Genomic DNA, 12,733 nt, shown 5'->3' on the forward strand with positions numbered 1-12,733 from the left:
TAAATGAGATCGGCCCACAAGTCTTCACCTTCCTTCTTATCACTGTCATCCTCACTTGGCATTTCAGTATTCTCACCTGGTGGCACCGCAGGCTCCCCTCATCTGGGATGTATGGGATATTCCTCCGCAGGACAATGTTGTGGAGCATGCAGCAGGCCACAATGATCTTACACACTTTTTTGGGTGACTGGAGGAGGGCTCTACCTGTCTTGTCCAGACACCTAAATCTGGTCTTGAGGAGCCCAAAATCATGCTCCACGACACGCTGTGTTCTTCCATGGGCATTGTTCCTCACCTGCGTAAACAGCCATGGATGGGTTGAGTATGCAGAGTCCCCTGTTATGGAATGGAACATATGTACAACTATGAGTCCCTCTCATTGGAGTTGTTGCAGCAGACATTGCACATACACAAACAGGACAGATTTGACCTACCAACCAGCCAGGCTCTCTCTGTGTATAGTTGTGACATCAGTTTGGTGATTGCGATGTTCCGCATAATGAAGGCTTCATGGACTGAACCCGAAAAAACGGGCACAGACTTGTGAAATATAAAGATCCCCCAAACTAACCACTTGGACATTGATGGAATGGTAGCTCGTTCTATTGTGGTACACTTGTTCATTGCCATGCATTGGGACCAAGGCAACATGTGTGCCATCAATGGCTACTACCACATGTAGGATGTGTACCAAACCATAGAAGTCAGTCAGTCTTCACATGGGTCAAATTCTCACGTTGAGGAAAGGAGATATAGCTGTCCAGGTGTTTCAACATTGCTGAGAGTACATCCTTCAACCCAGACTGAACATAGGTTGGGACATCCCGTCAGATAGGGCCACTGTATTTTGGAAGGACCCTGTGGTCAGGAAGTGCAAAACTGACACAACTTGTGCAATGGGTGGTATGCTATTTGGATGACGAATGGCAGGCATCAGATCTGGCTCCAACTGACGATATAGATCCACAATTGTTAGCCGATTGAGACAGTAGATCTGGTTGTTGTGGTGTTCTTCCATGGTCTGAAAGTCAGGACGATAGACAGGAGGTTGTCTGATCCTTCCCCTTCCTGGGTACCTAGGTATGACAAGACATAGGTTTTGACATTATTTATTGTGTCCTTGCAACATACAGGATGCATGTCAATGTTAAAATGTGACAAGGCATGTACTGAGGTTTGGACATGATACACAGTACCCATCACAACTGATAATCACACAGCAGTCGCATGTCACCTCCTTTCTTTGCCATACATGTGTACACATCATGTAACTGGTCATCAACCACTGTGCAACAAAACATGCCTCTTGGACTGCCACTTGATGTCCCAAGCATTAAAATGACCTTTGTTGGTGGAGGACTGTGCCCCAATGCAAATCGCCATATATGCCTAGCAATGTACAACAATGGTGTCTGAGTAGTAGGAGCTACAAGAAAGGAAAAGACAAACAGTTAATGATGCAAAACCCAACTATTTCACAGGTATGACGCATTTGTTGGAGCCATGTAACACATATCAGGCCTCTAAAATGGCAGATGCCTGACCCAGTACACAGGATTTAGGAACTGCCTGTGACCGCTGGAGGAAGTCATCATGGAGGTAGGCAGTTGCAGCCGCCGTGGACACAGCCATAGGCTAACATTGATGCCAGTGGAGGTTGTAGACCAATGGCTGTCTCCGCTGGCGGTGATGGCCACGTATATGGCAGACGTGTACCATGTTCTACAAAATCCCTCACTTGACTCCTGACACTGCTGCTAGCAAGACCTCTACTACATGAGCTGCTGTGTACTGCAATCATGCCACATCCAACAGGTAATGGGGACCCAGCCTTCTCACCAGAGGAGTTGGATAAGCTGGTGTTCGAGGTCCTACCCCTGTATGAACAGCTCTATGATGCACCAGAGGAGCAGGTAAGCGCCTTGTGTGCCCAGTTTTCTCTTTACTTCGACGTATATTCTCCCCTCACAGGCTAGAGTGTGACCATTTGTGGCAGAAGGTGAACTCAAAGCCCTGCAGGTGCAGTCAATGTGCATCAATGAGGGATCAATGTGCATGTATTTGTGTTCACTGGCAGGTGTTGAGTTCTGATACATTGTGGTGTGTGTGTGTATTGACTGTTTCCTTATCCACCTTGTGTTGGATGCACACAAGTAGGTGAGGTGACATAACAGCCATCCCCAAACATCTCTTACCTCATGGATGTTATCAATGTGAGAGCACATGTATTTGCATGACAGTATGAGCTGTGTATGTATATTTTATGTGACATTTGTGTGTGATGTGAGCTATGTGTATGGTGCCACAGACATTTCAAACCACATCTGCCCTTGCTAAACTGGTGTTTGGACGGCATATCCTGTCTTATTAAAAAACACCACATGGCAATTGGCTGTTGGCTACATGATGTACTGTCACACATGTAAGTGTTGGAAATGGAATTTCATGTAGGTCTGTCTGCTCAGCCTGCAGAGACCGGGACCTTTCAAAAGTATCTCACTGTATTTGTCCAAGTCTGGGCTGGTGTTGAATCACTTTTGCTATGCAACTGTGGCACTGTGCCCACTCCCTGTATCCCAACACATCATGTTATGAGGCCAAATCTTGCCTCAGTGCTAATATGCAGCGTATTGAGTTTCTATTCCTCTGATAAGAATGTAAATGGTATTAGGGGAGAGCTGATGATCTGTGACTGATGTGCTCTTGGCATCCTTGTCAATGTGTGTTTCACAGCCCTGACAGGTTCCTTGATCCCACAGCCCTGTTGTCACCTTCATACAGGTCACATGTGTCCTGTGCAGGCTCATACTGATAACCCATGATGTGTGACTCCGTTGTCTGGTCACATTGCAGAAAATGTACAATGCATGCCTATGTTATTCTGAAGGTAATCTATGTATTATGGACACATGTGTCAAAAAGTGTGTTTTGTGTTGATGATGAGACACACATACCCCTACCCCCTGAAGTGGCATGAGTCTGCATCTGTATTTGCACATGTCCACACATGGACAGGCTAGACTGTTTCTGTGCCCACCATGCCAACCCCTGAATGTTACCCATGTGTGATGTTAGAGTTTGTACCCTGGGAGTAGCCTGTAGGGACTGTATGCAGAAGATCATTCTCACAGATTGTGACTATTTTAATGCATTCATTGCTGATGAATTTACCTTCCAGAAGCCACATAGGTGTGATGTGTCTCATAGTGTTTCTGATATCTGTCAGAATGCTAGAGCATGTCCCACAAGATGTCCGTTGACCTACCTATTCAGTGCAGGGCCTGAGCTGGGTGGTGGGTAGGGCTGCATACTGGGAAGTGTTTGTAGTAATCTCCCTGTATTGAATGTCTGCTATGTGCCACACTTGGGCAGTATGGGCAAGGCAGGATGTTCTTATCTTAATTTACTGACATGTATGTGACTCAGCCATTTTGGGCGGGACTTGTTGACATAATTTATTTTCTTGTTTTTGCATCAATGCAGGTTAACGCCCATCAGAAGAAAGTGATTGGGAGGCCCATTGCCAAGAGGCCTGGGGGTCCACAGCCAGCAGAGCGACCGCTGTTGCAAGAGGTGGGAGGACCTGAGACGCTGGGCCAGGAAGATTCCAGAAGCCCAGCTGGGGCTGTCCTCCCAACGTGGGTGGGATGCCCGTCAGTCCATGACCCCCCTAATGGCCCACATTCTGGTGGTAGCCTACCCGGAGCTGGATGAGCATTTGAGGGCAGCACAGCAGTCACAAGGGGGTGAGTACACGACAAATTCCTGCCTGTCACATTGCCAGGTCATTGAGTGAGGGACTGACTGCTTCATCTGACAATGAGGGATGACCCATGTGTCACACAGTATATGGGAGATTGTTTGTGTTGACATGTCATGTATATCAAACTGGGACCTAGGACAAAACTGTGGGGAATCCTCAGACCATTTGCTCAGCAGAGACTACAAATGGCTGTGTACAGTAATCATTTATTTAGTGATTGTTGTTTTAGTGGGTGTAGTTTCTAACCAACAGATCAGTCTTCCTACATGTTACAGGCAAAAAGTAAGTAGGTTATGGATCACTGTACTCTGCCATGTGTATGGGTATTTGTATATGTAGACATCTGCCACCCAGGAGCTAGTTATCTTCAGTGTATGATGGGTGCTGATGCCTCACTGCAGTCTCTGATGTGTAGGTGTCCATCATACATATGGCATGGCTTAGATAGCTATTTGTTTACAGCTGTAGCAAAGTACTTTTCCTTGGTAAGTGGGGAATGTCTATTGATATGAATGATGTGTCATCACTGTTGCCAACATTCCTTGTGCCTACATGTCAGCATGTGTCCCTTTCTCTTTAGGAAACATTACTATGCTGCAGTTCCATGCATGTTCTGCCTATGTTGATGGGATGATGTCTGTATTCTCTCACATCTATGTGCATGGGAAACTGTTAGTGGAATAGTGGAATAGTAAATCTACAATGGGTGTCCATTTCATGTGGTGCCACGGACAGGGTTGTTTCATCATTGATCATAGTTTGACATATACCTCTATGCATCATAGAATGTCATTTAGCATTAAGTATTGCAGTAGCTATGCAGGGGAGATGACAGGCAGGCCCAGGGGTGTTAGAGCACTTTGTGGTTATTTATGCCATTGTTGTGGAATCATATATAAAAGTGCACTGCACATGTGTAATGATTGAGGATTGTGCACTGACTGTTGGCATGCATCATGGAGTTAGTTGCAGTGATGTTGACATCACATGTTTGGGTACAGGCATTTATCCACAGACAGACACCAGGATTGGCATGCCCATGATGTGGTTAAGTATGTTGGTGCTCATTGAGCAACAGGTTGCAGGCCCTTATAATATTCTCCTAAAGTTCTGTGTCCCTCCAACATGCAAAGGACAGATGCCTACTACAGAAACACCCAGAGGATGTCATTGTAATGGGTGTCAGACATTAGTAGTGACTATCCTGGTTTTGCTAATTTGTTGTTTTGTTTATTCTGGGGACATCTATCCCTGACATATTGAACCTGACGTCAACAGTGTTCCCTTCAATGCCACATGTGAGACCTATCTGAGTCATATTAATACTAGATCCTTGAATCTATTGTGACAGATGTACCTTGGTGAAGTGTAAGTTGTTGAAATGTTTCCTGCGACATGGTTATTTCCATGTCACCCATGACAGGAAATAGAACTTTTGGGATCCATATAGCAATATTTCAGGGCATCATTTCAAATTGTTGGTTCATTATGTATGTGCCAAATAGATGTGTGCATGGCCTTGTGTGGGATATGTGGGAACAGAATTTACAATGGGATACTGTTGTTTGACATTAGTTGACTACAGTCTGCTGCATGTGGGACAGCTTTGAGGATGAAGAGGACTCCTTGTTTTTGTATGGTTAGTGTGGTTCCAAGACTTAACCCATGCAATTGTCTGAAGTCCAGAATTTACTGTGGGCCACTGTAATAAATACAGATGGCATGCATGCATATATAATGGCACATGAATGCACCACTTAGATGAGTATTTTGTTTGGGCCTACTAGAAACAATGGTATTGTTAGTCAATCTGAGTTGTGGTTCAGGTGTTATCATGGACATGTGATGACCATATTCCTCTTTGACTTTGCAACATCAGCACAGGCAAGCACAGAAGATGGGGCAAGCCAAGTGGGGACGCATCTGGCCATGGGACGCATCTGGCCAGGTCTCACAACTGACACGGAGGATCCAGTGGCCTGGAAGGTGAGGGGAGTGCCATGGGGGAGACCGGATCTGCATCCTCATCATCCTTGGATTCCCTCTCCAGTGGCCACTCCCAAGGGGTGGTGGAACCACTGGGGCATTCCCCAGCACTATCTTTGTCTGCCACCCCCTTTTCTATCACCGCCCTCCCTGTTGCTCCCCACCCAGTTGGCCGTGCCTCCCCACCCAAGAGGGTGGGCGTCTTCTTTGCAGCAGGCACCTCCGCCCCAGCCCCTGTTACCCCTGCTGTCCTTAGTGAGGAGGTTTTTGACCTCCTGAGAACAATCTCTGCAGGTCAGTCAGCCATTGTGAATGTCATCCAGGGACTGGCGACCCAACTGCAACAAACAAATGTGTTCCTGGAAGGCATCATGGTGCAATGGCTGCCCTATAGAGATCTTTTCAGGCTCTGGTCTCCTCACTAGTGGCAGCCAGTTACCTCACACCTTTAGACCCCCTGCCACCTTCCTTTTACCAGTCAAAATCCACCCTTCCACTACCCATACAAACCACACAAACAGTTCCGCAGACATCCTCTTCAACTGACAAATGGAGCTCACACAAACATAAGCACCACAAGACACACCGGCACGCAGAGAAACAACATCCACCTACAGACATGACAACAGTCACAATTTCCTGTGACACCCCCAACATTACACACACATGACATCAAGCATACCTACTGTAGGAAGTTGGCTCTGTATGTGCTATTTCAAAGTAAGGAATAGCATGCACAGAGTCCAAGGGTTCCCCTTAGAGGTAAAATAGTGGTAAAAATAGATAATACTAATGCTCTATTTTGTGGTAGTGTGGTCGAGCAGTAGGCTTATCCAAGGAGTAGTGTTAAGCATTTGTTGTACATACACATAGACAATAAATGAGGTACACACACTCAGAGACAAATCCAGCCAATAGGTTTTTGTATAGAAAAATATATTTTCTTAGTTTATTTTAAGAACCACAGGTTCAAATTCTACATGTAATATCTCATTCGAAAGGTATTGCAGGTAAGTACTTTAGGAACTTCAAATCATCAAAATTGCATGTATACTTTTCAAGTTATTCACAAATAGCCGTTTTAAAAGTGGACACAGTGCAATTTTCACAGTTCCTAGGGGAGGTAAGTATTTGTTAGGTTAACCAGGTAAGTAAGACACTTACAGGGCTTAGTTCTTGGTCCAAGGTAGCCCACCGTTGGGGGTTCCGAGCAACCCCAAAGTCACCACACCAGCAGCTCAGGGCCGGTCAGGTGCAGAGTTCAAAGTGGTGCCCAAAACACATAGGCTAGAATGGAGAGAAGGGGGTGCCCCGGTTCCGGTCTGCTTGCAGGTAAGTACCCGCGTCTTCGGAGGGCAGACCAGGGGGGTTTTGTAGGGCACCGGGGGGGACACAAGCCCACACAGAAATTTCACCCTCAGCGGCGCGAGGGCGGCCGGGTGCAGTGTAGAAACAAGCGTCGGGTTCGCAATGTTAGTCTATGAGAGATCTCGGGATCTCTTCAGCGCTGCAGGCAGGCAAGGGGGGGGTTCCTCGGGGAAACCTCCACTTGATCAAGGGAGAGGGACTCCTGGGGGTCACTCCTCCGGTGAAAGCCCGGTCCTTCAGGTCCTGGGGGCTGCGGGTGCAGGGTCTCTCCCAGGTGTCGGGACTTAGGATTCAAAGAGTCGCGGTCAGGGGAAGCCTCGGGATTCCCTCTGCAGGCGGCGCTGTGGGGGCTCAGGGGGGACAGGTTTTTGTACTCACAGTCTTAGAGTAGTCCTGGGGTCCCTCCTGAGGTGTTGGATCGCCACCAGCCGAGTCGGGGTCGCCGGGTGCAGTGTTGCAAGTCTCACGCTTCTTGCGGGGAGCTTGCAGGGTTCTTTAAAGCTGCTGGAAACAAAGTTGCAGCTTTTCTTGGAGCAGGTCCGCTGTCCTCGGGAGTTTCTTGTCTTTTCGAAGCAGGGGCAGTCCTCAGAGGATGTCGAGGTCGCTGGTCCCTTTGGAAGGCGTCGCTGGAGCAGGATCTTTGGAAGGCAGGAGACAGGCCGGTGAGTTTCTGGAGCCAAGGCAGTTGTCGTCTTCTGGTCTTCCTCTGCAGGGGTTTTCAGCTAGGCAGTCCTTCTTCTTGTAGTTGCAGGAATCTAATTTTCTAGGGTTCAGGGTAGCCCTTAAATACTAAATTTAAGGGCGTGTTTAGGTCTGGGGGGTTAGTAGCCAATGGCTACTAGCCCTGAGGGTGGGTACACCCTCTTTGTGCCTCCTCCCAAGGGGAGGGGGTCACAATCCTAACCCTATTGGGGGAATCCTCCATCTGCAAGATGGAGGATTTCTAAAAGTTAGAGTCACCTCAGCTCAGGACACCTTAGGGGCTGTCCTGACTGGCCAGTGACTCCTCCTTGTTTTTCTCATTATCTTCTCCGGCCTTGCCGCCAAAAGTGGGGCCTGGCCGGAGGGGGCGGGCAACTCCACTAGCTGGAGTGTCCTGCTGGGTTGGCACAAAGGGGGTGAGCCTTTGAGGCTCACCGCCAGGTGTGACAATTCCTGCCTGGGGGAGGTGTTAGCATCTCCACCCAGTGCAGGCTTTGTTACTGGCCTCAGAGTGACAAAGGCACTCTCCCCATGGGGCCAGCAACATGTCTCGGTTTGTGGCAGGCTGCTAGAACTAGTCAGCCTACACAGACAGTCGGTTAAGTTTCAGGGGGCACCTCTAAGGTGCCCTCTGTGGTGTATTTTACAATAAAATGTACACTGGCATCAGTGTGCCTTTATTGTGCTGAGAAGTTTGATACCAAACTTCCCAGTTTTCAGTGTAGCCATTATGGTGCTGTGGAGTTCGTGTTTGACAGACTCCCAGACCATATACTCTTATGGCTACCCTGCACTTACAATGTCTAAGGTTTTGTTTAGACACTGTAGGGGTACCATGCTCATGCACTGGTACCCTCACCTATGGTATAGTGCACCCTGCCTTAGGGCTGTAAGGCCTGCTAGAGGGGTGGCTTACCTATACTGCATAGGCATTGAGAGGCTGGCATGGCACCCTGAGGGGAGTGCCATGTCGACTTACTCGTTTTGTCCTCACTAGCACACACAAGCTGGCAAGCAGTGTGTCTGTGCTGAGTGAGAGGTCTCCAGGGTGGCATAAGACATGCTGCAGCCCTTAGAGACCTTCCTTGGCATCAGGGCCCTTGGTACTAGAAGTACCAGTTACAAGGGACTTATCTGGATGCCAGGGTCTGCCAATTGTGGATACAAAAGTACAGGTTAGGGAAAGAACACTGGTGCTGGGGCCTGGTTAGCAGGCCTCAGCACACTTTCAATTGTAAACATAGCATCAGCAAAGGCAAAAAGTCAGGGGGCAACCATGCCAAGGAGGCATTTCCTTACACCTACATACACCACCACCACAACAGTCACGGACACAGCCACCACATCCATACTACCCGCGGACACCACCCCAGCAGACCCACAGACATCCACCACAAGCATCACACCCGCAGACACCACAACTACAGATACACACACATCCACCACATCCAGCTAACCGACAGTCACCACCCTAAAAGACACACACTCATCCACTACTGCATCCCCCAGCACCTCCACCTCCTATTCCCCCAAAACACACAAACGCCCATCACACACAAGCTTACCTTGCATAAGCATGCATCCACGACATCGACACCTACACTGCCTACAACCACTCCCTCAACCTCAAAATCCCGACCCCCCCTTCTGATGACCATCCCGTGTGTCCAAAAAACTGTTCATATGTGAGCTTGACTTTACCCCTGTTCTTCCCCGTACCACACCCAAAAAGAACCCCACCCAACTCAAAGGCTGCCCCTTCCACATCCAAGGCCTCTCCTGGCCCCCCTGCAAGCACCCATACCCCTCCCCCACCAAGTAGAATCCCACCCCTCCCATGGAGAATCCCACCCCACCCATGAAGAATCCCACCCAACCCAAGAAGACCACCCCTCCCAAGCCCAAACCCCCCACTCCCAAATCCAAGCCCCCATCCCCAGATAATCCCTGAGGTGCCTGCCTGCCCCCTTGATGACCCTTCCTGTGAAGGTTCCATGGCAGTTGGAAGTCAAGCTTAGGCACAACACTGTGATATATTTGGACTATTTTGGACTGGCCAATGGCCTTTGGACTTTAAAGAGTCTTAAAGTAAATAACCCCAGTTTGTTTTTTGGGTCACATTTGTCCAGCAAATCCTTTAACACCATTGTGTTGTTCCTGATAAATTTGTGTTGTGTGCCTGCAGTTGTGTGTGTTTGAGCCTGCTTGCTGCTACATGTGCTGTTATTTGCAGTATGAGTTTGTGGGTAGTGCTGGTGTCCCCTGAGAGAAGGGTATATGTTGTGTGTATAGGTTTGTGTGTGTAAATGCAATGTTGGTGTCATGGAATTGTGTAGTATTTGGTATGTAAGTATTTATTTTTGTGTTGTGCAATGTGGGCAAGTATGATGTTCGACTTGCCCCCCTGATATGGCTTCTGTATGTATATGATGTGTGCCATCTTGAGTTTTGTTTGTGCAGACGTGGGATGTGTTCAGCTGTGCTTGCTGTGTTTGAATTTGCCTTGGCATTTGTCCATATAGGTGTGTGCCTCTTGCAACTAGTTCCTGTAGAGGTATGTCCCATGCAGTAGGAGTTGTATGTAGTTTGACGACTTGTCCTTCCCCATTGTGCAGATCTGCATGACATTTGGGTTTAGTATTGTTTGTCCCTTGGACCCATGTAGGGCCTTTTCCTGTGCACATGTTGTTTGAGGGGCCTGTTCAAGGCGTTGTACGTCCCAGTGCAGTCCCCTTTCCTGGGTGTCCCAGATGCCCCCCCATTTGTGCAGGTATAGTTGTCATATTTTCTTTGTCTATTTGTCTCTCTGTGTTTTGTGCATGCCATTGTGATTCCATTGTGCTGTGATGTGTCCCCCCACTGCAGGGTTGTTTCATGGTGGTGTTGTTTGTGTTCCATACCACTTTGACACATATGTGTGTTGTATGTGTGGACCTTCCCTGGCCAGTGGTGGGAGAATGTTGTGTAGCCTTCACTGTCCCTGCGCCTGAGCTGTGTGGCCGTGTGTATTTGTATGGTGTTGAGGTGCAGTGGTTGTGTGCTGCTCATGTAGTGTGTAGATGTCTGTGTTGCTGTATGTCAGTGAGTGTGTGTGGGTTGAGACATATGCCTGCTGTCTGTGGTGTCCCCCCCCATGATGTGTTTGCTGGAGCTACAAGCTGTTTTTAAGGTTAATGATTCAGGTAGGTGTGTGTAGTTACGGTTGTTGTCATCCATGGCTGGTGGGTTTTGTTGTCTTTGGTTCAGCAGCAGCAAGACATTTGTGAAGGGCTCCATGGTAGCACCCGACATGTAAGTCTGCCTGCAGGTGAGCGTCTCCCGGTATATTGTCCATTTCTGCCTTCTGATACATGGTGGTTGGACCACCATTTGTACATTGGTGGTGTGCAATCTTGTAATGAGTCTGGCAGCAACTCAGGCTCCGCAGGCCTATTTGTGCTTTGTCGTGAACATGGTGGTCTGTACTACCTGGCGATGCCAGCGGACCGCTGGCAGTCTTTTGCTAATATGACTTCCATACTCATAATAAGGTAGCCCAACTGCCAGATCGACGACGGTCAGACCGCCGCCATGGTGGTCCATGGATGGCCAAACTCGTAATCAGGCGCTAAGTCCGAAGGACAATGCCTGAATCAGCTACACTACCTTGCTGAGGTATTACAACAGACTCTTCTTCAGTGTTCCATCAAGAGAAAATTAAAGACGTTAAGGGAGTCCTCCAAGAGGGGAATGCTTGCCTCAAACCAAGTTATGAGCATGTTGCAGATTCCTCAGATGTGGCAGCCATTCGGTATAGCTATGGACTGTGTTTGACATGGAGTTCCTGGCTGTGCCTCAGTGGTGTCAAGCAGGAAGTGTAATAACACATTCTACACTTGCCTTTCTCTAGGAACTCCCTGTTGGGTTATTATGCTGATGATAAGATGAGTGGGATAGAAACTGTGATGAACAATGGAGAAAGCTATAGGGTTGGAAATGAGGAAGGTATATAAGAGAACATTAAAGCCTTCTGACAGTTCAAACTTCTTAATGGTTTCACTGCCATCAGCACCAACAGACACAATCTTATCATCCAAGAAAACTCTAGACATCAATCGGAGGTCAGCAAACACCTGCGGACTAAGGAAAATCACCTGTGAAACAGTGACTCCTACAGTCCCCCTTCTCCATTAGTCACTGTAGTGGGGTGCACTATGAACCCTCTAGAAGAGTGGAAAAAAGTAACAGACAAGTGTGTCTTGAATAGACTGGATATTCTGAGATTCAAATATCCTAATCCATGTATACCACCATGAATGTCCTCTCAGTATCATCAAGACAAGCTCCAAGACAAGGAAGAGAACAACTTAATAGAGAAATATGCAGTTGAGGAGGTCCCCCGTCACCACAAAAGAACAGACATGTATTTCTGTTATTTTCTGGTTTGAAAGAAACAATCCAAAACAAGTGTTCAGACCTATATTCAACTTCAGAACTGAAAATCAAATGGATAAAGAAAACAAATTCAGGATGTTGGCTTTATACTACATTTACCGTTAATTGCATCAAGGAGTCCAAATGTGTGGCATACACATTCAGGGCGCCTATTCTCACATTCCTATAATGGAGAAACATTGGAAATTCCTGAGGTTTGTAGTAGACAACAATCGCTTCCAGTTAGAAGTTCTCCTATTCAGGCTACAGCCAGGGCCATGAACTTTATCAAATTGTATAAGTTGTCGCAGCAGGTCCCAGGAGGTAGAAGATATTTGTTTAGTCATATCTAGAACATCTGGTTGATAAGGTCTGCGACATCAGAGAAAGCTCTAAATACTTTCCAAATAACTTCAAGCATCTTTTGTGACCTGGTTCAACCTAAAAAAAGTCAACTGCTACTCCAGTAGAAAGGATACACTACGTAAGTACAATTTTTAA

Source organism: Pleurodeles waltl, chromosome 4_1, assembly GCF_031143425.1.
Source record: "Pleurodeles waltl isolate 20211129_DDA chromosome 4_1, aPleWal1.hap1.20221129, whole genome shotgun sequence".
Lineage (NCBI taxonomy): Eukaryota > Metazoa > Chordata > Amphibia > Caudata > Salamandridae > Pleurodeles > Pleurodeles waltl.